Below are 27535 nucleotides of genomic sequence, written 5' to 3'. Positions count from 1 at the left end.
GTACTACCTCATTACTGCCTAGAAGTCCGAGATTTTCTTGATATTCGATTCCCAGGTCGGTGGATTGCTCGTGAAGGTCCAATTCTATGTACACCTTTCTCCCCAGATTTGACCTCGCTAGATTTTTTCTTGTGGGGTATCATTAAAGATTGAGTTTATAGGATTTATCTTTGCCTGCCGATCTTGTTGAGCTAAGAACTAACGCCGTCGCAGCTGCAAAGTTAACGCCCGATTTGTTGGCTACAGTCAAGAATGAAATCAATTTTAGGTGAGATGCTTGTCGCATTGCAAATGGAAGCCATTTTCAACCAAAGTGAATATTTTTCTATGAAAAAATACCTCAACCGAAATTTTAAGTTATTTCAACAAATTTTTATATACTTTTAAAGTTGTGAAGTCCTTTTTGTATCATCCTATATTACGTCTTGTAGTTTACTGTATCAACCCACCGGAAACATAGTGTTGAATAAAACATAGGTGTTATTCCGTCCCCTCTTTCTATTTAATTCTACGATGAATATTTTGATATTTAATTTTCACACCGGTATATACATGGCCTTCTGTGAAGAACGAGAAAAACATCAGTTATATCCGTCATTAATCCTTGAAATAAAATAGTTAAAATATTTTCCATTTCGTAATAATATAAACGTTACACCAAGTTTATTAAGTGAACTTAATGAATTTCTGAATAATTATATACGTTTCTATATTTATTAATAAAAAATTTACATATTTAAGTTAAATGTTTTAAAAATGAAGTGAATTCGTCTCAAAATAAAAATGAACTTTTAAAGTAAATGATTAGGATGTAAGATGTTACTTTAAAAAATAATAATAGGCTTAGATGTGCAATAGGATGAAATTTGTTTTCACTGAGTCGCTCAAAAGAAAAAGTGAAGTTTCTTTTTCTTTTAGTAAAAAGAAAAACAACAAGAAAAAGCTCAACAGACTGTAAAATTTGTACATATTTTTTTTCTTTTAATCCAACAAAAATGTCCCTCTTTTGAACAATATATTAAAAGAAGAATAAAAAATTACTACCTAAACCAGAGTTAAAACAAGTTTTACGTTTTTTTTTTTCAACTAGTTAATATTCTTTTCTTTATTTTTTTGTTACTATAATAGTGAGAAAAATATGAAAAGTGACAATATTCTATATTTTTATTTAATAAATGTAAAATCGTTAATCATAATTTATTCATCTTATTAATTCATCATATTAATTACTATAATTAATAAAACAAAAATCACAATTTAGCTTTCACAAATATGAAATTTATAAGGTAGAATTTAGAGAAAATTACCTTAACTCCTTCTACGTTAAAGTTACCAAATTATTTTATTCCTTAGTTCGTTGATAATTAAAATTACTGAAGCGTTGAAGAGAAAAGTAATTTCATGAGATAATTAGCCTAATTCACCACTAGTATAATTTTAAGTTTTAATTTATATCATTATTACAGATAAAATTAATACATTTTGAGTGTAATTATTTATTACTATATCCCGTTAGTGTAGTTAAAATTTATAACCTATGTTCTAATATTTATAGCTTGACAAGTCTGGCGCAATACTTTTGTTTTAGTATTCAACATAAGATGACTGGTTTAATGCGATGATTTACGGACTAAACTGGATACCACTGTATGTTTAACGAAAAGAAAATAATTTTATTTAAGTTATAATAGTTTAAAAAAAAAAAAAACTACCGAAATAATATGGAAAGGATTGAAAAAATTATGAAAAGCAGGAAATCAATGTTATTTTATTTAACTTTACTTTAGATTTAACGATTTTATTTTAGAATAGGGACTATGACTAATAATTACTATGAGTAATAGTTTTAGAGAAACTATGACAAAAACGCTGATAAGAACAATGGAATGTTACACATTCCATTCATTAGTTATTTATTCTTATATAGTGGAAAAATATTAATACATGAAAAAGAGTATTCTTTTCTGCTTCCCCGCCCACAAATTCCCAATTTTTTTTTTTTTAATTCGTCTGCTATTTTAAATAGAAGAAATTATTTTAAAAAATCCACAAATATACACCCAATAAAAGTTACCAAAGATTTATTTTTTTTGGAGTGGGGGTGAATTATGATGAAATTTTATTATTTTAATATTATTAAAAGTTTAAAAAACCCAAAAAAAAAAATGTATTTCAAAAATCGATATTATACAAATTTTGATCCGGCTCCTCTACCCACAATATTGCTTCTAAAGTATTTATAATTCCTTTTACGAAGTAAAGGAAGTATTGTAATCGTGAAAAATTTCGGTTTTCAGGTTTAATGAAAATATATCATTTTGACCATCCCTAGATCCAATTTGACTAGTTTCGGCGTAACGTCTGTACATACGTATGTATGTACATATGTCTATTGAAATTTTGAATTTCTTCTAAGTTGCATTTCAATAAGTTTAGCAACTCATATACTATTTTATATTTGAAGATTATCCATGAGAAACATATTTTTTCATGTTACGTAATAATCCCTGGTATGATATACTTGTTATTCTTGAAAATGGTTATATCATTTTTGAGAATGATTTGTGATACATTTCATAAATAAATTACCATACATAAAAATATTCTTTTTCAGTTTTTTTTGTTAACGTATCATTATATTTGTAACTAAATAAATAAATATGTAAAAAAAAAACTTTGATGCTGATTTTTTTTATATTTATTTTAAAAAAGTTTTATATCCATTAGTCTGAAATAAATAGTTTATTTTATCCAGTAATGTCAAAATCGTGTTTATGAATATTGTTGTAACTAATAAGGCATAACAAGTAAACCAGCCAGTTAGTTTGCTATTTGATGGTAAAGGGTATGTAGTTAGGGGATAAACTGTTTGTCATTGGTAGGTAGCTGGTTTGTATAGTTTCTGCTTGGATATAACACGGTGGTATTTGAATGGAACCTTCTCTAGAAATCCTCTTATGTTCGTTCGTTCGTTGGACGGTGTTAGGTTGTTATTCAATGGGAACCCTATCAGCGTCATTCAACCCAACCAGCAGAACGTCATTCATAACCACCTTCTCTGTCACATAAACTTCCCCGCCCTTCTTATATCCTACCCTATATTCAGTCTTCCAGAACTTCTTCCTACCACGATCCTCCTATCGGCTTTTGAAAAGATTGAAAAGTTTTACGGTAAATGATATAGGATTCCGGGATATGACAAGAATAGTAAAATAAGTATTCTTCAACAAAAATATAAACCAATAACTGTCAACGTATTTATAAAATCATACAATAAATTTGACAACTTTTTACGTTATTATTGGTTCAATAGTGTTATCCATTTGTTTTTAAACACATATTTTTTTACTTCCTTGTACGAAGTAAAGGAAGTATTGTGATCGAGAAAAATTTCGGTTTCAAAATTTCAACGGAAATATCCATTTTGACCATCCCTAAATCCATTTTGATTAGTTTCGGCGTGACGTTTGTACATACGTATGTATCTCGCATAACTCAAAACCTATTAGCCGTAGAATGTTGAAATTTTGGATTTAGGACTGTTGTGCACCTCCTCTTTTGATTGCAATTAACAGAACCAAAAGTGCACAAAATCCAAAGAAATTTGGATTTTGGACTTTTTTCTTAACTGTAGTAATAAACCCTCATTCAGATCTTTTCAACGATATATCATTTGGTACTTATTTTCAATGGTTCTAGTAGAGTTATAGCCAAATAAAATTTTAATTAATGAAATAGTATTTGGATCTTAGGGAAAGGCACATCGTGCGAATCAGACTTAATCTCCTTTTTTTAACTTTTTTTTTTGTTAATTTAAATATATTGATTTATTAATAATTAACTAACCTATTAAATTAATTAACTAACCTCTGATTGTAAAAAAATTTCTACCATTAATAATAATTCAACATTAACAAAAAAAATAAATATATATATATATATATATATATATATATATATATATATATATATATATATAAAATACCAGAAGTTTTTAATGAAATAAAATTTTATGTACTTTTCATTTTAAAAAAATCTGTAAATGTAATTTAATAGGTGTACAAGGAAGTCGTGTGTTCAAATCAGATTTTTTTCAAAAAGGTTAAGACACATTTTACTTTGTCCACATCAGATTTTTTTAAATTAATATCGAAGATGATAATAATTTTTCAGAAAATCAAAACCATGCGACTCCGTCAAAAAAATAAAATACAGATTTGCTTTACTGCTTTTATAATCAACTAGCTGTACCCTGCCACGTTTCGCTGTGACACAGCGAAGTTTCTGCGACGTTTATCAATTGATCGTTTCATTGATGGAGAACAATATCTCTATGTTGGAACTGATCTCCGACTATGACATATGCAACTTCGTCTATAGTTGGAGCATTATATCTCTGGACATGTTCTCCAGCGGGCGTTTTGTCTGCGTGAATGACAATCTTGTGGGTGTCAATCTTATGTGACTGATGCGAAAAATAGATAAAAACAATCTTTGATGAGGGTTATATATCGTGCTAAAATTTGAGCTCAATCGATGCAGAAAATTTTGAGTTTTTGAAGCGTACACAAACGAACTTTTTTATATATAAAGATACAGGAAACTTTTTTTTATCTCATTATTTCTGTATTTACAATCGGTCCCGATTAAGAAATTAACAATAAATTTAAATAAACAAATTAAAGGAACATTTAAATAAATTAAAGGTACATTAAAATCAGTTTAAATGAATCATTTAAAGAATTTAAATAAATCAAAACTATAATAACTTGAAGAGAGGCCTCTAATGAAACCCTTCCATAAACCCCTAAATTTACTCTGGAATCCTTCTATCATCTCAACGTTGTTTTTACTCTTGTATCCCATTTTATATGCCATATGTCTAAATCAGTTTCAAAATAACTGGGTATAGAGTTTGCTTAGTTTATAGTTTGCTTTTGTATGAATTTAAATGCTAGACTGTAAAATACCCATGTCTTTGGTGGATGGGTTTCAATTAACCACACGTTTCAAGAATGTTCAACCTGAGTCTGTTCAAGACTACATATTTACCGGTATTTTTACACTTACGTTGCGCTACGTCTCCCATGTATGCCAAGCCAATAACGGTGATTGTATTTCCTATCCTATACAAACACTCCTAATCCCCGTAGTAACTGGAAAATTGAATGGAGAAAACAACAAATTAATAATTTGTTGAACAGTAATAACTGTGAACTTATCTTGCCAAGCAAACAATAAAGCTCCTTGTATCTGATATTCAGCTGTTTCTTTTTTCTTTCACGTAGTTCTTCCATGACAAAAGACGATCTAGGTGGGACCCAAAGTAACGTACACGCTGCGAGTGCAGGTGAAAACGCCATCTGGATGGATCTGCTACTGTCACCTATCCTCATCGCAAATAAAACGTGACTAGATTTATTTATGAATTACCTTTATTCTTCATTTTACCAGCCATGCGACAATTAGATCTAACACCGGCCGAGACTAGATGTGGGTCTTTCAACAGATAGGTTTGCTGAATCGTCAGGAAAAGAGATGACAATGACTTGATGCTGAGCCGGCAGGTCCACAGTGAAAATTTTTTAAGAAAAATTATTTTATTTCTTGACATTCATTAAATTATTCTCTATACATAACATTTGAAAAAATGTTAAACTAAATTCTCCTGTTCATAATTTTAATTACACATTAGAAACCTTTTCAATAGTCTTCATTTAATGGAAAAACGAATTGCATTACTTCAGAAAATAAATTTTTCATGTATAAAAAAATGAAAGCCATAATTTCTTATTTGAATTAATTATTATAATAACTTTTTCAGAAAATTTGGTACAAGGCTTTCATGGTTATCGTAACGGGTAATGTTTTAAAATAACTAATTTAAATAGAATAAAAATTATAATTTAATTATTTTCAATTATTTGTAATAAAAAATAATGGCCTTAGGATTCCTTTTGATCCTGATTAAATATTGATCTCATAGTTAACTTACTAGGTTAATATTTACAATCATTCTATATTACGAAAGAAAACTAACAATTTTCTTATTTTCTCCACCCATAAAAAGTTTAGAAGTATCTTTTTACTTCCTTGTACGAAGTAAAGGAAGTATTATGATCGCGAAAAATTTAATTTTTCAGATTTCAACAGAAATATCCATTTTGGCCATCCCTGAATCCATTTTGACTACTTTCGGCGTAACGTCTGTGCGTACGTACGTATGTATCCCGTATAACTCAAAAACGATTAGGATGTTGAAATTTTGGATTTAGGACTGTTGTAACATCTAGTTGTGCACCTCCCCTTTTGATTGCAATCGACTGAATCAAAAGTGTTCAAAAGAGCCCAAAATCCCTCTAAAAAAAAATGTATTTTGGACTTTCATAACTGCAGTAATAAGCCCTCATTGAGAGCTTTTCAACGATGCATAATAAGTGGGTACTTATTTTCATTGGTTCCGTAGTTATAGCCAAATAAAATTTTAAATAATGAAGTATTTGGATCTTACAAGGCAGATCGGTTCGAAGCAGACTTCATCTTCTTTTTTGTTTTTAATTTTTTTTTTTTTTAAATTTATATACATTGATTTATTAATAATTATTAACCTCTGATTGTAAAAAAAGTTACGATAAATAATATTCCAATAATAACAATAGAAAAAAAAAAGAATATACATATATATATATGAAAAAATATCACATGTCATTAATGAAATAAAACGTTATATATTTTTCATTTAAAAAAAAAATTGTACATGTAATTTAATAGACGAACAAGGAAGTCATGTGGTGTCGTCAACAGTTTTTTAAATTAAATTATATTTTATAAATATCTGTTTGACACCAGGATTATAACTAATAATCATAATAATTACTTTTTTTTAATGCATTTTTTTTATATGTACCATTACATATATTTTATTATAATTGGCAAAGAAATAATGAATGTAATTTTTATTATTACAATTAAACAATAATAAATTAAACATTTAAATTAAATAAATATGTCGATAGTAAATATTATTCCGTCCAATCAGAAACAGTAATATAATAGCAAACTGATTTGTATGCACACTGTACTAAATGACAAATGAATAACGAAGTACATTTAGTAGATGTTAATTGGAAATCGAAAAAAAAAACCATTAGTTTCATTGTTTATCAATCAGTGTGTTCTGATTTCCTTTTAATAATAGCAGCCATCACTAAATGCAGTATTTACGGTTGACTACATAATTATAATTGCATAGATCTCTTTGCTTTTCAATTTATAGTTTACGGATTTAACCGACGTTATTACTGTTATTGAGTAGATATAATGAATTTCCATTCAAAGTTAAATGTACGATCTTTTATAGTCATTACACTTCATGTTTTGATCTTAATAAAGACCTAATAAAATCAAAAGAACTAATCTTGTTTTTTTTTTTTTTTTATTTCCTTGTACGAATTAAATGAAATTTGTCGGGAAAAATTTCAGTTTTTAGACTTCAACGGAAATATCCATTTTGATCATCTCTGAATCCATTTTCAGTAGTTTCAGCGTGACTCTGTAGGTACGTACGTATGTATCATATAACTCTTGAATAAATGACCCTACACTTAAAAAACTTTGATCATTAGCTTCAATTCCAAATTGTAATTTTTTTTAATATGATAGTACATTTTTACAACAAAAAAAAATAGGCATAATTACTTTTTTTTTAAATATATTAATCGGAGAAATTTATCAAGATTGTTTTTTTGTAATAAATGATTTCAATTTTATGAAATTGAGTTAATAAATAATAAAACAATGAAAGTAACTGCTACAAGTATGCAAAATTGACATACTGCTTGTTTAAAATAACCAAGATATCGATCAAGCAATCGCTTTTTTTTATAAGATAACGTTAAAATAACATAACGTAATATATGAAAGTAAATAAAACCACATTTTATAAAAGACGATAACTTCTGAAAGAGTTGTAATATGGAAACTAAAAAGTAAATTTTGAGACAAAAAACAAAAATTTTCTTTAAAATTAACAAATAAATATTAAATAACTTTCAAATCATGAATAATTCGGTAACATGTCATCAACTCATAATTTATACCAAACTAAACAATATTTCCTAATAGCAAAAATGTAATAGTTTTACTGTTAAATAAAATAATTCAAAATAACAGTTGATACGAAATACTGCTTGGTAAATTGAATTATATAATAATCCGTCAAAAGAGAGGAAATATAAATAAGATATACAAGTGTGTTTATACATATACATTGTGATAAATTTAACGATGAAGTGTTATGTGGTATTTAAATAATTTTGGTATAAAAACAAAAAAACAGATATTACTAAGTTTTAACGGTTTTTACGTCCTTGTACAAAGGAAATGAAGCATTATGATCGCCAAAAATTTCGTTTTTCAGATTTTAACGGAAATATCCATTTTGACTAGTTTCGGCGTGACGTAAGTACGTATCTCGCATAACTCAAAAACGATTAAGCGTAGGCTGTTGAAATTTTGAATTTGGGACTGTTGTAACATCTGATTGTGCACCTACCCTTTTGATTGCAATCAACTTGACCAAAAATCTCCAAAATAAAAAAGAAATTTGGATTTTGGACTTAACTGCAGTAATAACCCTTACTGAGAGCCTTTCAACAATATAAGTGGTACTTATTTTCATTGATTGCAGAGTTATAGCCAAATAAAATTTTAATTAATGAAATAGTTTGATCTTACAAGGGGAAGGCATATCGGTTCGAATTCGACTTCCTTTTTTCCGTTTTCCTTAAATTTCCTTTTTTACTTTTTTTTTTAATTTATTAATAATTATTAACCTGTGATTGTAAAAAAAATTACAATTCATAATAATTGAATAATAACAATAAGAAAAATAAATATGAAAAAAAATCAGAAGTTATTATTAAGTGAAATAGAATTATATGTTCTTTTAAAAATGTGTATTTGTAATTTAATAGGCATTGACGGAAGTCGTGTGGTGTCCAAAATAGGTTTTTTTTAAATAGTATAATTTAATTAAAATATCGCAGTAATAATAATAATAATAATTACCATAATTTTTGGTTTTTAATAAATGGAAAATCTGAAAATTTTATATTTATCTGAAAATTCTTAGACCCGTTATAATGATATTAAATCCTTTACATATTTCAATTTTATAACGGTATTAAGCCGCTTACGTACGCTTCACCATTATTTTTGACTTATCTATATATTTTCCTGTCGGTAATTAGCAGATAGATCAGTTTTAGTACAATTTTTATCAAGAGGTTTTCTTGAAAATGTATTGAAATATTCAAATTTTATAATAGTTAATTTATAGAAGTCTTTGATATTAAAACGTAGCGTTTCGCATAAATTTTATAGTTTTTCTGCACTAAAACTAGCCCCGATCGATGAACATTCCCTGTAAATGTCATTTAATTTTTTACTTTTATTTATTTATTTGGTGTTATAGCGTATTATACACTATTATGCTAAACAGCTGTATTTAGAGTTTTTCTTTGAAAATCAGGTGAATTTTCAATAACTAAAAAAATTAATCAATAAAATAAATATTATTAAATATGTATTCATCAATATACAAGTATATAAAAGAGCATGTCCTGAATGACTGATTCATCAACGCCCAACAAAAACTACTGAAGATAAATTGATGAAGATTTGTGCACATGTTCTTCTTACGGTGTATTAGCACGCAAAGAAAGGACTTTTTGAAAGTTACGTTGAAATAATTTTGTAAAGATAGATGTTGTAGAATGAATTTTTTCTATAAGTGTTTTTATTTATTATTATTTTAAAACATGTTCAAATTTTGTTTATTATAAGCAAAAATTATTATTTTATAACAAATTTTATTTTCTATATAAAATATATAAAACAACATGGGAATGAGTGATTCATAATCAAGGCTCAGTAATAATTAGTGAAGATAAATTGATAAAGATATCTATACACGTTCTTCTTACGGTCTAAGTTCACACAAAGAAAGGATTTTTTGACATTCCGAGTTTAAACAGGTAAAATGCAGTAGTATGAAAGTTACTATTTTATTTTTATTTCTCGGTAAAAATTGAAGTTATCAGCTTGATTTTTAACGTGTATAATTTTCATGTAAATATCTAAAAACCAGTTTCTAAATTTTTGGAAATTCGACGATGAAAGGGTTGAAGAATTGTAAAAAAATTTGACAATGATTGAAAATTTTCCTTAATTCTGATTATACCAAACGAAATATTCACTAGATTGAGGCTTTCAAATGTTCTATACATAAATATCTAAACACTGTTTTCATTTTTTTTTTAATTTTGATTTTTAAGGTGTGCGATGGTGTACAGCGTGGCGGCTCAACCAATACAATGTACTGTATGTGCGACGCCTGTATGCACCTGCCTCCGGTTAATTGACTGAAAAACAAAATAAAAATAATAAAAAATTACAAAAAAAAATAATGAAAAAAGAAGTACGATCACTTTTTAGTGGTTTGTGGATAACTGTAAGAACCAGGCAAAATACATTTTTACCCTTACAAAAGACAGGTAACTAACTAGTTATAACTAATATTTTTAAAATGTAGGCCTACTGTTTTGAATTCTACACTCTTAGATCAATCAAATTTTCGGGTCCTGTACCGACCGAATAGTTGTTCTAAAGAATCGCAACCCAATGATATTTTTTTATAAATTGAATTGTCTTTAATTTTTATTTATCATTATTATTCTCACACGCATGAGTTTATTGAACACAGCGGGGTCTAAAGGGCGGAGCCCTCTAGCTAGACGAGACGGGAGAGCGAAGCGAGCCATGACCGGCTATATATCCCCTGATCGCGTCGGGAAACACAAGTAACCAACTATATTGCGCGGACAAAGCCAAGATGGAGATCCTAGTTTATATATATACGCTCACGCGCGCGCAAACACACACATCCACAAAGAGAGAGAGAGAGAGAGAGTGAAAGAAGGAATAGTTTGAGGTTTCTTAAACTGGCAGTAATATAATATCAACATTAGTGTGGAGAAGAAAGCCCAAGTAAAAAAAAATATTTCCTTTTTAAAATATCGCAAAAAAAATCGTAAAATATTTAATTGAATATAACATAATTTTTTAAAGGTAAGGATTTAATAACTTTGGGTAAGGGATATTTTATTTATCTTTTTTTTGCTTTCTTTTTTTTCTTCTCCCTCGGGCCGGATCCTGCAGTAAAGTATTTCACAGTCCAGGGAAGTGTCCTTTATTCTAACAGGCCTCCATATCTCGGCCCGCCGGTCGGATCTCACTTTGCGCCCACCTCAAACCCCCAGAATAGGATCCACCAGGCCCGGCTATGCCGTCCCTGGGTCCCCACTCCGGGAACTGGGACTCGATCTTTATACCAGTGCCTCTAACGGGGACATCCCAAGTGGGGAATCCCCTCCCGTGACTCGGTCTTTTTCGCTCGGGGGTGCGAAAGTCCCCGTGCCTCATCCCTACCGGCCACTCGTGGAAGCACGTGCGAACGGCAGCTCCGCAGATGGCTGTCCCTCATTCCCGAGACCCCCGATTCATCTCCTAAACAACCCTCGCCACGAACCCTGCGATGGTGTCCAAGCTCTTGGGGCTCCGCAACATGGTGTCGATGATGTTTACGCTGAGCGGTCCGGTAATCGCCGAGCAAGCTAGGCGATTTTTTTTTTTGCTTGATGAATTAATTCACCAGTTAAGCTTTGAGTAGTTTATATGTGGAAATGAGATTTTTAACTTACGAAAAATGTCATGCCAAACCGGGATTCGAATACGTAAAGTAAAATCTGCGTGTGTGTGTGTGTGTGTGTGTGTGTGTGTGTGTGTGTGTGTGTGTGTGGTGTATGTGTAATAAAAGAACGATTTTGATTATAATATATATAATTGAAATATGTAGGCTTAAATTATTAGTGACTGCATACATAAACTTCCATTATTCTTCATTTGTAACAACTGCTGTAAATTTTCATAGACTAAAATTTTTGAATACTGAAAATGAATAAAGCAAAAGAGAGTAAATCACACTAGCGATCAACAAGTAAATTAATTAGAACAAAACAAATTTTGTTTATACACCACGAATCTAATTAAATCTAAAGGTCAGTAGTTAAGCTACTGAATTTCGTTCCACTACTGGTTTTCATCTAACAAAAGCTGTATATCTAATTACAATAACATGTTATGATATATTGTAAATTCTTTACAAAACAACAAAAGGAAGAGGAGGGACTTAAATTAACTAATATTTTTGTTTCAAACTCTTTAATCTATAATCGGATCAATAAATGGAATTTCATAGATATTCTACCATTCAATTTTCCAACTGTTTAACATTAAACTTTTATTTCCTTGTACATAGATCTATCTCATTTCTTGTATCTCAGTGCTGATGAGTTTCCGTTAGTTTAAATAATGATACGTTAAAGTATAACGCTTGACGTATATTTGAGTTGTTTGTTCCTTAATAACATACTCGTAAATTAACTCCCTATTATACTGTAGTTTTATACATAGTCACTCGTATTTATTCGCTTTCTGATATTCGATTTTTCTGCTGATGACGTAGCGAGGTGATTTACTCTACTTCATCCCTTCTACTTACAAATTATATGATGGAATTTTAAAATCAACCAATGAAAATCAACTGTAATGCCGTTTACAATCTGTGATTGGTAACTGCGATAACCTGATATGAGAGTTTATCCTATCATTGGTACACCTTCAGTTATTTCATCGTGTGAATTATACTTCTTCTCAAAAATAAAATGGTCTGTTACGTTGGGTTTCGAGGAATATTTCTGGTGGTAAAGAAGTGTGTAAATGATTTTTAACATGCTTAGTAGTTATATTGCTAAAAAAATAAAGCATGAATTTTTGTTTTAAATGAATATTTTTGTATTAATTTTGCGTCGTTTATTTTTATTTTTAAAAACCTTAATTTTTTGCATGCCTTCTCAATTTACAAATGACAAAATTATATATGAATAATTTTTTTTGATCTTTATTAATTAATATTGATGAAGAAATTATTTTTTCAGAAAATCAAAACCATACGAATCCAGTGTCAAAAAAAAAAAATAGAGTTTGCGTTACTGCTTATGTAATTAATACAGAAAATTTTTTTTTTCTCACCATTTCTTTATTACAATCGGTCCCGATTAAGGAACCATAAGTAAGTCAAATCTTAATAATAGCTTGAGACGGGTTTCCAATGAAACCGCTCCATAAACACCTAAATTTACTCTGTAATCGTGGTGTATTCTTAATGCTGGTTTAGCTCGTTGTATCCTATAGTTGTATTCCACACGTCCAAATTGGTTTCAGAATAACTGTATATAACTGTAGTTTTGTTTTCATATGGATTTGAATGCTGAACTTAGTATACCGGTGTTCTTTGGCGGTAGGATTCAATTAACTGCACGTCTCAGAGTGGTCGACCTGAGTCTGCTCAAGACTGCATGTTTACTTTTCACTTACATTGCACCACGTCTGTATTTATCTCCGTCGGTACCCTGGAACCCTAATATAAAAAAAAAACTTACGAAACCATCTACGTTCGTAGCTCTGTTAGCGTGTTTGAAGCTTAATAACTTTTGATTGGGTAAACCGATTTTAGTGAAATTTTATTCAGAGACTCGAATTTTGGAATCATTATCTGAGGGATGTGAGGAAGATAGTTTGTTTTCGGCCAATTTTCTCAAAATTTTGCTAATATAACCCTATTTTATATTAAGCTCATACTTATCTTACCAGTTTTTAAAAAACCGTTTCCTCACAAAACTAACCGCCACCCTAAAAATCTGGAAAAGAAGCAATCTTTTTATCTGTTGCACATTTTTTAAAGAAATTTATTTTTATATAACCCTAGACATAGTATTTTGCAAGTAGCCCAAAAAAATTTTAGGGAAATATTGGTGGTAGGGTAGGCCAACTGCCTAGTTGCGGAGTCCTCTAGCTAGACGAGACAGGAGAGCGAAGCGAGCCATGACCGGCTATATATCCCCTGATCGCGTCGGGAAACGCAAGTAACCAACTATATAGCGCGGACAAAGCCAAGATGGAGATCCTAGTTTATATATATATACGCTCACGCGCGCGCAAACACACACATCCACAAAGAGAGAGAGAGATAGAGAGAGTGTGAAAGAAGGAATAGTTTATTTTTATATAACCCTAGACATAGTATTTTGCAAGTAGCCCAAAAAAATTTAAAAAAAAAAAAACTTCAATTTTTTTGTTGAAAATTGAAAAAGAATTGAAGTTTAAAAATATTAATTTTTGGAATTTTTCTAAATTTATTTGGTTTATTTTACAAAATTTAAATTTAAAAAAAATGTTTTTATAAACTTTTAGTAATAATATTTTAGTAAAATTTCATTGTAGTTCACCCTAATCCTAAAAAATAAATCTTAAGTAACTTTTTATTGGTGTTACATTTTTTGTGGAAGTTTTTAATTTCTTACATTTAATACAGTAAACTTAGAAATTCAAAAAAAAATTCTTGGATGGTGATTTTGAAGAGGGAGTAGAAAAAAATAGATGTTTTTTTTTTGTTTATTTAAACATATAATGAATATTTTACAATAAAACTTCATTATAAATTATTCCCCACCTCCAAAAAAAATCTTAACGTAAATTCTTTCATGTAAATTATTTTTCCTTGAATGCCAGGAAATTATTAAAACTTTGTTGAAAGCTTTTTTAGATATGTAGGAAATTCTATTGCAATAAGTAATAATTTAAATAGATTAAAATTGTGTTCATTGCATTTTTCATTTTCATTTTATGAATACACTTTTGGTGGTACTTTTTATTATTTATTTTGTTGTAAAGATAATCGTTTTTGAATTTATCCAAACAAGCGTACCGTTGTCTTCCGCTAGCTATCAGTCGTGTGAATTTGAATATTCATGAGACAGTAAAAAAACCCATGTAATGGAAAAGAAAAGTGAAAATACGTTACGATCTAACGGAAAATGTATTACAGGATAGATTTTAAGGGTTGAAATAGGAGAAGAAAAAGAGAATGATGATGATGAAGAATAGTGGGGAGTTGAGTACAGGATAATAGGACGATGGGGGGGGGGGGGGGTATTCAGACTGCAACCTGTTGAAAGATGCACACATATTCCCAACTCACACCATCGCGTAATTCCCCCTACTTCATCTGTTCCGTACTCCCTCTCTAAACACAGCGACCGGCCGAGCAAGCGGGAATGATCAATACACGTTACACACGCTACCTTGCGTTGGTGTTCCTAAACTAGCAACCAAGAATATGACTACACTCTTCTTAACAACACCTTACCGAAACGCTGAACGCATAATATTTTTTATCCTAAGCCACAGCCTTGTTATTTTTCTTGCAAAACTATAAAAATAAATCTGGAATAAACTCTTTTTATTTATAATTTTATTTTTACTTAGTAAATTAGATAGTGAGTGAACAATATTTGAAACATTACAGCTAAAAACTTTCTTAAAAAATTTGATGGTATAATCATGAAAAATATGGTTGGACGCATGCCAGGGAAGGTTTCTGAATTAGTTTTACCCGCTAGGTGGCGCTGGCATCGAAATATTTCGAAAAATTGTATTTATGGTCCGATTTGGTTCATATTCAGAATATATGTTACTTACATAAAAAGAATTATCTCTACAACAAATGAGGTTGAGATATTTAGAAAAAATATATTTATGGACCGATTTGGTTGTTATTCAGAATATGAATATTAGTTACCTGAAAAGAAAAATATTTTTGCATAAACTATACTCGCTAGATGGGGCCTGACGAGGGGCCTCTCGGTGACGAGATATTTACGAAACAAACAAATATACAAACAGACTTTTTTATTCTATATATATATATATATATATATATATATATAAAAGGCATGTTCATATGTGTCTGCTAAAGACCAAAAAACTAATGGACCGATTTACGCGCGGGAAAAGGGAAAAAGGAGAAAATGGAAAACGGGGAAAAGTGGAAAAGGTGGAAAGAGAAAACGGGAAAGGGTAAAATGGAAAGAGGAGTGAGGGAGAAGGGGGAAAGGGAGAAGTTGGAAAGGGAAAAGGGAAAGGAGAATAAGTGAAAGGTAGAATTTGTGAAGTTCAGTTTTTTAATTTTTTTATTAAATTTTCAATTGTGTTCATTTAAACTCACTCTCTCCCACTCCCTCTCTCTCTATCTCTCTCTCTCTCTCTCTCTCTCTCTCTATATATATATATATATATATATATATATATATATATATATATATATATATATATAGCAATAGTGAAGCATTGCCGGGTCTGCTAGTATATATATATATGAATATTAACTTAAATGTAACGTAATGTAGAAAGTAAATTATTGATTTATAAATCAGTTTTGAAACCTCTTTGGACATAAGGGCTTGAATTGTGGGGTACAGCATACAACTCCAGTATTGACATACTTGAACGCTACCAAACAAAACATTACGAAAAATGCTAATCATACCCTGGTATATAAGCAATAGTCTGATATATAATGATCTTAAGTTGCGAACCGTTCGGTAAGAAATATCTCTGGTCAGTTTACGGTATCAAAATCGTTTGGATCGGCACTCGAATTATTTGGCGGTCAATTTATTGAATAACACGATCAGAGTGATAATATAAATAAATGCCGAGTAAACTACCAGCTCAGTTTGGGTGAATCCAGATTATTCGCTTTCAAGGTTTTGAGACCTAAATCGGGTTCTCCATAAAAAATTAGTGGGAATTCTTACGGAAAATTTCGATTGAAAATCGAAGGGTTTTCCAAAGGGGGTCAAAGTTTAAAATGAAATTACGTGTAAGAATAGTTCTGTAAATTCACACACTTTGAGAAATAGAGCTAGGTGAGAGAAAAGATATAGAGAGATAAAAATATACCCATATGAATTAGTAGATTACTCCATCGCCCATCCATTAAGTGAAAACTCAATTTTTTTTTTAGAATAGGTTGTATTAATGGATAACGATCACGTTGGTATGACTTCTCTTTGTCTAGAAAAATTTTAATCTAAAAATTATATTTTATTTAGCTTTTAGAATTTTTATTATTTACGAAATCAAAAGTAGTCCAAGTGATCCAACATTAATTTATGTAATTTAAGGTAGATGATAAATTCAATTCAGTAATCAATTCTATAAATCATAATAACTGTAAATTGTAAATTGTAAATTGTAATAACTATAAATTGTAAAATCGTAAATCTCATATTCTCATATTTATTTTTAGTCTCTATAATTAATTTTAATTGAAAATACTTTAAATTTTAATCGTTTAATCAATATAAATTTATATATATATATATATTAGCGATATTTTAGTAATTTATTTGGTAAGAAAGCTTATATAATAAAACTTTTTCAAAAATTATTATTACTGGTGAATTTATGGTTCCAAACCCAAACAGACGCTATAAATTTCATGTATCATACATTCATACTTCTTACTTATCTAATCCATCATGAAATGTATTCATTCATATTTCTTTAAGCAAAACAAAAAATATGAACGAATAATAAGAATTTATCCGGTTAAAAGTGGTAAGACTATAACGGTAGTTGGTAAGACATAACGAGTTTTGATTTTTAAATTTGTTAAAAATCTTTAAATCTTAATTTCTTTTACAGTTTTAATATTATTTTGTTACATATTATAATAATCTTACGTTACCGAATAATAATAATAACAACAAAGAAATGATTCCTGTATTCTTAGAATCTAAAATGTTGTTTTTTGATTTATAAGCTCGAATAGAAAACATAATTTATAAAGGAAAGTCCGAACGCAATTTGTGAAATCAGTTATATATGAGAATAATGAATTAATTTATGTACGATATCATTAATACAGATGTTATTCTCTTTAGACGGCTAATTTGAATTATTGGTACATAGGTGATAGAATCAACTTTCAAGATTTGTACTCTTAATTCAAAATCAAAAAGCTTGTAATTTTTAGCACATTTTTTAAAAATAGTTTTATTTAACATATGATAGAAATTCGATTACTTCTTTCTTACGTAAGAAACCTTTCCTGTTCAAGTTTTGTAACGTTATTCGGTATAATGGAAGATTCTCTGTTTTTTGATGATATTAATTCAGTGATATGAAGGATAACAGCCTCAGTTTTTTTCCTTATTTGAACGAACCACTCATAAATATAATATCAACTTGACTGCCGCGAGTACCCAAATGGAGTCTCACTGTGACCGCATAGCAGGTCACCGCATCTTATACAGTAGTATTACCTGCAGACCACGCACTTTAAAATTAAAATTAGCTTTTAAAACTTCACAGACACATTCCATGTATCCTACAAAACATATTTCTGGAATAAAAAAGTAAAAAAATCTGTGAGATTCCAAATGGAATCTCATGACCCACAAGGCCAGCAAAATTTAAGATGGGTATATTTTTAGCGAATGAGATCATGTGAAGTCTCAGTTGTTGAAATTATTTTTTTAAGTTTAGAAGCTAGTATAAAAAATATTTATTTAACCGCTTACTTTAAAGTATACAAAACCAGTAACACTCGTAAAATATCGGAAATGAAAAATACGTTAATTTTATGGAAATTGTTGCCCACAAAAGTAAATAGAAAAATTCAATAAAATAATTTACTGTCATTCCATTACATTATCAAATATCCCTATATATTATTTACATCAATTACAAAATACAATAACAATACATACCAAAATTGTCACTTTTTTTACTTTATGTTGTTCAAAAAAACAGTTCTGGATATAAAATACTTGAAACATCGAAAGAACATTTAGGGGTTTTTTTTGGAATGGGATTGTGCATATTTTCTTCCCGTTGCAGAACTGCACTTTTTTTTTTACACATTGCATACCTCCCTTTACCTACTCGAATTAATACACGGTTTTGTAAATATTAATCTGGGTATACGTAAACACTGTTAACTTTAATTAAATTTTCAATTATTGATTCGCGGAAATCAGTAATGGCTAATTTACATTTAGTTATTGGTGAGAAACGATAATGTGGATTCACAACTGTATTACATATAACATTAAATATAACTTTACGGTACCACATCAACAATTTCCTCAAAGGAAAGATTAATCCTTAAAGGATTATCCCCCCAAGAACAATATTAAATTAATATAAATATACAGATACCTAAGAATTTTAGAAACAATAAACATAAAATAAAATGAACGTTAGCTAACAATAGAATGTTATAATTTACTCAACAAAAATGTATCCTAAAAAACGTTTATAAACGACAAAACAGAAAAAAATATTACAAGAAATTACTATAAAATTCAAAAATGAATAACTTTGCTGAAAATTAACATATCAACGGGCTAAATATACCGTTGTGGCATGGTAATTTGAACAACGTGAGAGCAAATAAGACTCCAAAAGGAAAAAATAGCGTTTGGAAATGTCTACTGTCGAGACTCTGCTTAGGATCTTATGGTCAATTTGAAACGAGTAAATCTGTTAAAAGCCTTAAAATGATTATTTCTTTAGCAGTCTAAATAATTTTCAATCAACGAAAATTATTTTAAATTACGTTTAATTTAGAGTTTTAGTATATATATATATATATATATATATATATATATATATATAATTACTTAGTATTTATTTAATATATATATATATTATGTACTTTTTTTTAATTTCTTATTCAAATTAATATCCTATTCAATAAATAAATTTGGAGAGCCCAGAAAGGAAAATATTTTTTAAAATTAAATTGATTTTAAATGGAAATTTCTAAATTTTCAATTTGTTATAACTTTTAAATAAGGACTTTTAAATAAGGAATCTTCTTTTATTTTCTATATTGTTTTAATGAGTATCGTGTAAAATTGAAGGTTAAAAATAACAAAGTTCCTATTCAAAAAACCTTTTAAAATCCGTTTTATCCAGAAAAGATCACTTATTGACCTTTTGTTCTGTTTAGCCTCCGGAACCACCGTAAGGTACGTACTTCAGAGGATGATATGTACGAATGTAAATGAACTGTAGTCTTGTACAGTCTGAGGTCGACCATTCCTGAGAAGTGTGGTTAATTGAAACCTAACTACCAAATAACAACTGTATTCACGATCTAGAATTCAAATTCGTATAAAAGTTTACTAGGATTCGCTCCTTAGAAGTCTCGACTTCGAAATCAGCTGATTTGCGATGACAAGCTAACCACCAGACTAGCCCGGCGGGCTAATTTATTGACCTGGTAAGGAATTAATTAATCGTATACGAATTAATGTTTTAAATGGATTACCTCTAAATTTCTATATTTCTATATTTACTATCTGGCCCGTCTAGTCAGAACCTTCATTCACAGGCCCCAGGCCGGCCCAGACGAACCCCTGAGACAACTCAGGGGGTCCTAGTAACCTCCCGAGGCCACAGTGCCTACCCCTTAAAGCTCGCTTCGCTCGCCATTCCCGTGTTGAAGAGAGACGGCGCCTTGGATACTCACAGAACTCCCTTCGGTCGCCATTCCCGTCTACCCAGAGGGCTCCACCCCTTGGATCCCCGCAGTGTTTGTTATTTACATGATTGTGAGAAAAAAAATGATAATTAATAATTAAAGTATTAGGGCTTTATAGAAACCTAAAAAAGAAACTAAATTACAAAAGACAGAATAATAGTAACTAGGTAACTAAAGTACAAACACCTTTCACGACGAAAAATTCATAACTTATTTCTTTGCCATGGAGGTAAAAATATAATAATGAAGTAAAAGGATTAATCTTTTTTCCCTTTAATGAATATCTTTAATTTACAACTTCATCCTCTTTGGGGGATGAAGAAATAATGAACATTTTTAATATTTTAACCTTCAAGGGGGCTAAGGCCTCGATCTCTAGCTAAACTTTCCATGGTATAATACGAACGTATCCTGAACATTTTAAAGTAATCGATCAGTTGGTTGTTCGAGATTTTTGAGATGATATATATCTTAAAAATCTTCTCAGTTATGCCTAGAAACATTGGTAAAAATTTGGTTGTGACTGATCGAGTAGTTTTTTTGTTTATCCCCAACAAATAAAAACTCTCTTCGTCTTTATATAATAGTAAAGATTTTTTAAACTTGAAAAACATAAAATATTTGGTCTTAATTGTATGAATTAATATAAAGGCTTTCTCATATTTTAATGCAAAAGTAAACAAGGTTTTTATGTTTCAAATAATATTTTTTAAACCAAATGGGTCGTTTTGATTAAAACTTTTTACCATTTTTAAAATAAAATCATAATCCCGTCACTAAGGACTTCTGTGTTTTCTGGACGAAAAAAACAGTGATAAGTGATTTTTATATGCCTCTTTTCAAATCAGTTTTTTACCATTAAGAAAATGTTGTAAAGAGCAAAACAAACTTTATTTTAATAGGGCAAGTTCGGAACTATGCGATAGACGTATCAAAATATCCTAGCCAAGGTTTTTCTTCATTTTCGACAATCATCAGAAATGTTTGAGGGTGTGACGTTGTTGTGATGGAAAATGACACCTTTCATATTGATCAATTCTGGTCCCTTTTTCGGCTTAGTATATAATCTTTCCAGCTGTCGATACTATAGGTTAGAATCAATCGTTTTACCCGGCGGCAGCAGTTAATGAAAAATTCCTTTCCATTTCCACTTCATATACAACATCTTATTGTCGTCAATCCTGGGTTTGCTACAGTTTACAAAGCTTTACCACGCTTCGATCACAGCATTTTCCGTACATTAATATAGTATGTGATTCATTTTTTAATCTTCTGTAATGAGCCGTTACAAAAATTGTTCGATTTCTTTTCGATTTAGTAAATCTTTTCAAATGGAAATTCAAGCCATTAAAATTTCATTATTAAATAACGTAGCTATCAAATATTGAGATTATTTTTTATCTATCCAACAATTTTCAAACGGTTTAAAACTGTTTTACGATCGGTATTTAGTTTTTTATCGATATCACGACTTAATGTGCTGGGCTTGCACAATTTTTCCCTTGATTTTATCGACATTTCAGTTATTGATCAACCAAGTGCATCATCGATATCAAATCTTCCAGATTGAAAACCCTTGAACCGATTTTGTGCCATACCTACCGAAAATGCATATTTTTACAAATATCACAAGTTTATTTAACAGTCTGAGTCACATACTTCCCTTTTTATATCCTAAAGTAAAAACTTCCTAACGTATAGGAAGTATTGTGATCGCGAAAAATTTCGGTTTTCAGATTTTAAACGGAAAGATTAATTTTGACCATCCCTGAATTCATTTTGACTAGTTTCTTGCATAAGTATGTATCAATCTAGTATGTATCTTGCATAATTCAAAAACAATTAGCGGTAGGATGTGGAAATTTTGGACTTAGGATTGTTGTAACATCTAGTTGTGCACCTTCCCTTTTGATTGCAATGAACTGAACTAAAAGTGTCCAAAAAAGTGCAAGATCCAAAGAGAATTTGGATTTTGACTTTTTATTAACTGCAATAATAAGCTCTCATTGAGAGCTTTCCAAAGATGTATCATAAGTGGTACTTATTTTCATTGGTTCCAAAATTATAGCCAAATAAGATTTTAATCGATTAAATATTTGGTTCTTACAAGGGTAAGACGGTTCGAATCAGACTTCATATACTTTTTTTTAATTTAACCTATTATTGTAGAAAAGATGTTACGATAAAAAATAATTCAATAATAACAATAAAAAAAATAAATATACCAGAAATTATTAATGAAATAAAATTTTATTCACTTTACATTTAAAAAGAAAATGTGTGTATGTAATGTAATAGGTGTACAAGGAAGTTATGTAGTGTCCACATCAGATTTTTTGTAATGAAATTTCAATTTCTATGGAATTTCTTTTTTATTTTCACTCATATTCAAGACGCAATAACTTTTAAATAAATAAACTGATACAAGAGATAAATATTAAAAAAATTTTAATTAAAAACACGACTGCCAAAAAAAATACATTGCTGTCAAACTATGCTGTTTAATCTAGGATAATTTAATCTTTTTATACATCATTTTTATATAGAAATCTTTTCTACATATATTGATAAATAGAAAAGAAAAAGAAAAATAAGATAAGGTAAGAGCTCTTCTTAATTCTGTACTTGGTGGATTGTGCTAAATTTTGTTTATACTTTTAGAATGAATATATATATATATATATATATATATATATATTTATTTATTGTATGTCACTCCCGGTAACGTAAGGATACCAACGCGGGTGATACATCTAAATCGGTTCAGTCGTTGAGCTGCTACGGTGAAACGAACATAGATACATATACCGTAAATATATTAAACTCTTTTTTGGGCAGTCGTGTACTAATCATAACCATTTTAAAAATACTCTGTGATGTGACATTTTTCAAGAGCACGAAAGAATTGCCAGATTTTGTTAATATTACCACGATCCTAAAGCCATTTGCCAAAAAAATACGATATAAAGTTTTTTTCCCAACTCCCAATATTTTCCTGATTTATTTATCGTTTTTTAGTTGACTGTTATTTGCTTAAGAATTATTTTGAACATATAAACTCCATAATTAAATATACTGGTAATCTATAAATAAACAGGAAGGTTTATTCAAGATAAATTTTTAGCGAAATGTATGAATATAGTTAGAAAATTTATCTCTCCTATTGACCTAATTTATCAGAAAATTAAATTTCGTAAATCGCTGGAAGGATATTTTTACTCTAAAAATTAATTATGTCATAGTGCCAATATTATGTCATATTTAGTCAAAGTGCAGTTATATATTGATTTGCATCATGTAATCTAATATATTTTTATTTATAGTATATTTATTAATAGTTTTTTTTTTCTGTAACGAATGGTGTTTTTTTGTCTGTTTCATAAGTTCGAAGTGCTCGGTTTTTTTTAATTAATCAAATTAATTGGATCAAAATTTTTTCTTTAACATACAAACTACAAGCTAATGTTACGATTAGAACATTTAAATATATAAAAGGAATTAGTGTAATCATACAAAAATTCGATTTCTATGTTTCATGTGTACTTATATTTTATGTAATATTTAAAAAACCTTTTTCTGAGTATATTTTGTTTTTGTTTTTTTTTAGTTTTATCTTCTTTAAATTTTTATTCACTAAAGTATTCTGCAACTATTCTTAATCTGTAATAATTTTTATAAACTCTATTCAATGAAATATATATATATATTAATTAAACGCTATATGCAAAATATCGAACTAGAACTATATATATATATATATATATATATATATATATCAGTAACTACTAAGAAGTGAATAATTTGTATAGTGAAAGAGAAATTTATTGTTCTGTCTATAAAACAAGGCTTGTCATACGTCTTGTTAAAGAGAAACTGAGTTGAACTGTTATAAATAATGATAACGCTTCGTAACTCCGTAACTATAGTTATAAGTTGAAATTACAACTCGTTAAAGTTAAGTTGTAACCGAATGAAATATGCCGAAGCTAAAGTTTAATAGTCGATCGAAAGCGGAAGCAAACCTGATGACTTATAACAGTTCTTATGTTATTGCCCACTTTTGACGTAAACTTTTAATTTTATTACTCTTTTCTCAAATTAATAATTTCTCGAAACGTATTAATTTTACTTTAACTTACGTTGTAAATTAATTATTTATTACAGCGAGAATGGAAACTAATTTCATAAAAGTTGTTTTCTTATCTGGTTGTAATCTCATTCAATTTTAAAAATTTCATTTATTTTTAGAAGATCTTTTTGATAAATTTATTACTATTTTATATTAAAATGTATTGTAACTTGAATACCTGTTTTTTCACTTTTAATTCACTTGTAATTAAGTTGTGAAACCTTTTCCAATTTTATTTAGTCAATTTAGTAAATTAGATGTACTTTAAGGTGAAAAGATAAAGATGCTACGATTTGCTGATGATATAGTAATTCTAGCCGAGAGTAAAAAGGATTTAGAAGAAACAATGAACGGCGTAGATGAAGTCCTACGCAAGAACTATCGCATGAAAATAAACAAGAACAAAACAAAATTAATGAAATGTAGTAGAAATAACAAAGATGGACCGCTGAATGTGAAAATAGGAGGAGAAAAGATTATGGAGGTAGAAGAATTTTGTTATTTGGGAAGTAAAATTACTAAAGATGGACGAAGCAGGAGCGATATAAAATGCCGAATAGCACAAGCTAAACGAGCCTTCAGTAAGAAATATAATTTGTTTACATCAAAAATTAATTTAAATGTCAGGAAAAGATTTTTGAAAGTGTATGTTTGGAGTGTCGCTTTATATGGAAGTGAAACTTGGACGATCGGAGTATCTGAGAAGAAAAGATTAGAAGCTTTTGAAATGTGGTGCTATAGGAGAATGTTAAAAATCAGATGGGTGGATAAAGTGACAAATGAAGAGGTATTGCGGCAAATAGATGAAGAAAGAAGCATTTGGAAAAATATAGTTAAAAGAAGAGACAGACTTATAGGCCACATACTAAGGCATCCTGGAATAGTCGCTTTAATATTGGAAGGACAGGTAGAAGGGAAAAATTGTGTAGGCAGGCCACGTTTGGAGTATGTAAAACAAATTGTTGGGGATGTAGGATGTAGAGGGTATACTGAAATGAAACGACTAGCACTAGATAGGGAATCTTGGAGAGCTGCATCAAACCAGTCAAATGACTGAAGACAAAAAAAAAAAAGAAGATGTACTTTCAACCATTTTATTTTATACAAGAATAATAGAATATTTTATTAAATACAACAATTTTTCTTAGTAAATAATTATAATATTTTTTTACTTTCTTGGCTATAGTGATATATGCTGCTTTAACGGGAAATTACCCTGATCGGTCAAAAAAAGTTTTTAATTGTTTTTTTTTTTTTTTTAAGTTTTGTGCCTTACGGAAACATTTTTTTTTTTAATTTAAAAATAAAAAAAATTAAATAAATTATATATCATACAACGCTTTCAAAACAAGGTAACGAGAATAATTCTAGAGGCGCCATGGTTCAGACGGAATGATGAGATTCACGAATACCTTGAGCTTCCAACGGTTAGAGAACACAGTGTTAAATAACAACGTTTAGAAAATTACGTCAATTACTTGCAATCAATCTGCTTAGTAATAGTGGGGACATCTGAAGGTTGAAAAGTCTCCATGTGCTCGACTTAGTGGCTACTGAATAACACTAAGTTTGCATGTTTGCAGTTACTATCGCCAAATACAGTGATGTTAATTTACTTATGGTTTCACTTAAGGAGCCGTTTGTAAATATACTGGTTATGGAAAAATTGTAGATAATCTGCGATTTTTTTTTTTAATTTCATTGCACCCAAGTCCAAAAAATGTATTTTTCTCAGATGGATGTGTCTGCGTATTTACGTATGTATGTTGCCCTCTATTTGGTTTTACAACTCTGGACCCCTTTGACCAAATTTCTTCAACCTTGATAAACAGATCCTTCAAAGAGATTGTGTTAAATTTTAGAAAAAATTGGGAAAAGGGGGTGTTTTGGCAGAAATAAAATTTCAACTCCTTACTGGGGCACCAAAAGTTGAAGTTTTTTTTAAATTGAGAACACAAATAATCAAAAAAAAAAGTTTTATTTAATATTCACCTCTTCCCCAAAAAATGGCTTTATATATATATATTTTTTTTAGCTATATATTGCTTCAGAAAGGAAATAGGCGTTTTTGCATCTATATTTTCTACATCAATAGGCCTTCTCACATTTTATTGCAACAAGATGTATTCTAAACGTATCAATAATTCACCAATTAACGTATCAATTCTAAAAGTATCAGTTAAGTTAAGTAATTAAAAAATATAAAATGTTAATATTAATTTACGCAATTTATTACTTTTTTCATTAATACACAGTTTTAAAACTATTAAAGAAATATCTATGATTAGATAAAACAGTCTTCGAAAGTAGATCTTTATGGATATAAATCTTTTGATTAGAGTACTAATGCAAAATTTATGTCTTCTCAAAACGACACATTTCAACATCCTACAATCCACAACAATAAAAAATATTCATAATAATAACATTCCTAAATTCAGAATATTTATTATAACGCTGTCAAATTTTCTATCTATATATTAACAGAAAAAAGAATGAATGTGTCAAAATCATGAATGACAAACATAGCAACATTTTTTTCAGCTACGTCTTCTAAGTTTTAAGTTTGGACTTAACTTTCTTTGGGATTACTTCAAGAAGTTAAACCGAAAATGAACAATATAAACAAAAAAAAATTAATTTTTCATATGCTACTCGTAAACATTTCGCTTATGCTCTTGTAGGTTACTGGATGTAGTGTAGTTTAAATAAGATTTTTGTAAAACGTAAAATTAATATCATGAATTAATTCAAGAATTTCTGTATATCATTCGATTATTCAGCTAACAAAACATCGAATGTGAGTTTATAATATTCTGGATCCTGTTTTATACCACTATCATTTCAGTAAAATTTTTGAAAAATATATTTTTGAAATTTTTTCTTAA

Source organism: Lycorma delicatula, chromosome 9, assembly GCF_047948215.1.
Source record: "Lycorma delicatula isolate Av1 chromosome 9, ASM4794821v1, whole genome shotgun sequence".
NCBI classification, from domain to species: domain Eukaryota; kingdom Metazoa; phylum Arthropoda; class Insecta; order Hemiptera; family Fulgoridae; genus Lycorma; species Lycorma delicatula.
The sequence above is the reverse complement of the archived record's forward strand: the minus strand, read 5'-3'. Positions refer to the sequence as shown.